This window comes from Triticum dicoccoides, chromosome 4A (genome assembly GCF_002162155.2).
Source record: "Triticum dicoccoides isolate Atlit2015 ecotype Zavitan chromosome 4A, WEW_v2.0, whole genome shotgun sequence".
Lineage (NCBI taxonomy): Eukaryota > Viridiplantae > Streptophyta > Magnoliopsida > Poales > Poaceae > Triticum > Triticum dicoccoides.
In genome coordinates, this window is record NC_041386.1 from 677,773,818 (window position 1) to 677,777,901 (window position 4,084).

Consider the following 4,084-nt stretch of genomic DNA (forward strand, 5'->3'; position numbering starts at 1 on the left):
TGTGTATTAATGTTTTCATATATGCAAAAGATAGATTTTTAGAAAATTAGGATTTTTTGGTGATATTAATTATTGTAGAATATACAAATGTTTGTATATTCATATGAACAATGCATTAGGCAAAACCTTTACTTTTTTCGAAATTTTCTATTTGAACATTTTTTTTGAAAAACAAGCAATACTAAAAGAATGAGAGGAAAAGGAAAATAAGAAGAGGAAGAAAGGAGGAGAAGAGGAGAAATAAATAAGAAGAGGAAAAAAGAAGAAAAAGAAGAGGAGAAGAAGAAAGGAATAGAGGAGAAGAAGAGAAAATAGAAAATATTTTCTATTTTCTCTTCTTCTCCTCTATTCCTTTCTTCTTCTCCTCTTTTTTTTCTTCTTTTTTTCTTCGATCTTCTATTCTATTCCTTTCTTCTTCTCCTCTTTTTATTTCTTCTTTTGTCTTCTTATTTTTTATCGGGTATGTCGTTGTCCATATACCCCCTCCTGATAACTTCAACACGAGGGGGGAGGATCGATATACCCCCTCCCCGATAACATTATTTTCCCATGTATGTATGTCATCGTTGTCGATATAACCCCTCCCGAATAACCTCCACATGAGGAGCGGTCGATATATATACCCCCTCTCGACCGTGATAACTTATACCACGGCAGCACCCCCCTCGGCCCTCTCGCTCGATCAAAACTCTCGAGGACACCCAAACCCTAGAGAAAAAACGATGTTGGTCTCCTACCCCTCCCGCCGCGCCCCTACCCGACAAACTCTCTCGAGGCAGCATCGACGCCACTAACCAGAGACAATGAGATGGCCAGACCGTTGCCGGACTTGGTTCTTCGGGGTTGGCAGAACCTTGGACCCTGTATCAGGGAAGTGCCATTGGACGGACGAGCAACTGAAAACACCAGTCAACAGGCTTCGGCACTATATCGATGCAGCACAGCAAGGGACGTTCGTTCCAGACAGGGAGAAGGACGAGCTCACAATGGCCCTCGGGAATCCTGAGCACCCTGGACGGACACGAGGCACGCCAGGCTCCATTCCGTGGAAGGTTGATTTTCCAGACGAGGGGGGTTACAAAACCCACGAGAGGAGGAAGAAACTGGAGCTGAGCCAACTGCAGGCGCTGCATGAAAGGGTACAAGGGCTAGAGGAACGAGAAGCAGATCGCAGCAAACGACTTGCCGAAGCTTCCCCCGAAGCTACCCCGCCATCTCAGCGGAGAAGCAGCGTGGCTTCCACCGAGCTGCTTCAGCTGGAGCATATCTTGACGGCTCCTGCTAGCTACCCCGTGGATTTTATCACGGAGGCTCAAAATTGCCACCTTATGACGCAATGGCAGAACTTAAAAGTCAAGGCGGCTGTCGGCCAAGTTCGACCTTCTGAACACGGCGCAACTTTTCACTGTCGTCCGATTCCAGAAGGATATGCTAGGGTGATGGTGGACGAAATAACGGAGGGATTTGAGGACCTCCAGCTTGACCACCCTACTAGTGAAGGGGAGACTCGGTTGGGTTCTGCTCTGAAGACTCCATGCCTATGGCGGAAGGAGTTCATCAAGCTTCCGAACTAGACGCCTCCTCCTCCTCCTCCGGCGAGTCAGGGCACCCTGCTCCACCGCCTCCTCCTCCGGCGAGTGACGATCAGGGCACTCGGCCTCCTACTCTGGCGCGTGGTAGCACTCCACCTCCTTCTCCGCCTGCGCCGGCGTGCCCGAGCAGCCGGCAGCCTCCTTCTTCTCCGGCGCGTGGCGGCACTCCGCCTCCTTTTCCGCCTGCGCCGGCGCGCCCGAGCAGCGAGCAGCCTCCTCCTTCTCCGCCTCGCCAGCAAGGGCGTAAGAGACCCGCCGCCGCCCCTGCTGCTCCGACGCGTCGTAGTCGTTCTCCTCCGCCTCGTAAGCAAGCACGAAAGAAGACAGGCGCCGTAGCCGCTCCATCTGCTCTGGCGTCTAGCAGTATATCCAGCAGAGGTGGGAGGCAATACAGATACGGTCCTTCTCTCAAGCCTCTAGAGAAGTTACCATACGAGAGGACCAAGGAGGAAAACGCGAAGATCGTGTAGGCCGAAGTGGACGACTTCTTTGAAGGGTTGAAAGCAAAGAGACATCCACCTCCGAAGGAGAAGGTAGATCCAGTGAAAGCAAAGCGCACTACTGATGCCCTGAGGAAACCACCAAAGTCTCCGCCGAGAACCAACTATGAGCGCATTACTGAACAGACATATCTCGAAGCGGAGCGGTCGGGAAGTACTGTCAGTGATAAAAGGTTAAAAGAACGAGCAGCTGGGGAAAAAATTGCCCAGCTCGGCGAACAAGCAAAGCAATCGTGCCCCCGCTCAATGTGTCTAGCGGCGACATCGTCGCTAATGCTCCGGGGACGGTGGCCGGTTATGGCAATCTTGCAGATTACCTGCCTGACGATCAACTTCCCGATTTCTTGGAGGTGGACGAACACATATACGAGTACGGGAAGCCTCTCGTCAAAGATGAAAAATCTCTAACAACTATGATGCGAAGATTCCATAATTGGTACATGAAAAACTGCAGATAGTCTAGGGGGGACGAATGCTTTGTATCTGAATATTAAAGAGGAGCACGACCTCATTGGAACTGATCTGTTGACTGTTCCATTTGAGGAGTTCTTCGAGTTCTTCAATCAAAAGGCCCTCGATAAACTAACGGTCTTTTGCTACTGTCTGTAAGTATTATTTCTGTCATTAAGTCTCTGTATATATATCTCAGCTCTTTCATTGCATGTATTTATAATTAATTATCCTCACTATATTATGCAGATTGAAGATCGTCGAGTGCAAAAAACAAGAAATGTATGATATTGGGTTCATTAACACAAATATCATAGATGAAATTCAGGTTACAAAGCACGCCGAAGAGGCCGAGGCCAACTTGCTACAATCATTGATCAAAAATCAAAACAAAGATTTAATACTCTTTCCTTACAACTTCCAGTGAGTGTTAATGTCGTGTGCATATTCGGTTTCCCTTTATTACTCGAGCGAGGTTATAATAATGTAATTGATGAGTTATGCATGCGTGTGCAGATTCCACTATGTTCTTCTGGAGATTAAGCTTGAGCGGGGAGTAGTAAACGTCTTAGACTCGAGACGAAAAAATCCCGGAACCTATGCGGACATGATTAAAATGCTCAACAAGTTCAATCGATCATTATCGCACCATATCGGCAACTTTTTGTTCATTTCCTGATATCTCAAGTAATAATAATTATTTTCTTTGTCTTGCAGGGTTTGGAAACAGTTCACTACAGAAGTTCCGGGATTGCCGAAGGAGCTGCGATATACATACCCGAAAGTAAGTACTACTAGCTAGCTAGTTGTGCGCATCTCCCGTTGATTCTATAGCTATACTTTCATCAATGCCATTTATAATGCTTCATTATCAGTTTGATTGACCTCTATTTCTCGTAAAGTGCTTGTGGCAGGAAGAAGGGAATAATTTATGTGGATACTACGTGTGCGAGTTCATCTACAACGCGACTTTGAAAAATAAGCGGGGCTACTCTAAAAGATTATATGAAGTGCGTAAGCAATAATATTCACAATTTCATTTTATTACACCATCATTTCTGTTGAGTTTCATTCATATATGTATTAACCCCCTTCTTCAAATTAGATGTGGCAGATGCGGGATGAACTCCTAGAACAAGATCGCATGAAAGCAATTCAAGAGGAATTGGCGGGATTCTTTCTTGACCACGTCATCAATAAAGCCGGAGAATATCATGTGGAAGTTGATTTCAATTGCTAGGGGATTGTAAGAGATCTTACATATTGTATATGTATATAGCCAGTAGCGTCGGATAGATAATACGAAAACTTGTTGTTCGACCAATCTCTCGGAGAAGTTAAGGTCGATCGATCACTTCTCTCGGTATGCATGACGAATTTCTGTACTTAATGGTTCCCTTCATTTTTTTACTAGCTAGCGTGTCGAGGGCCTCTCTATGTTCAGTACGTTGCGTCGACCAAGCACGGACATAAGAGATGACACTTCTCTCTATTAATTAGCTAGCTAACACAATATATGAAAGACCTAAATTAACCACACAA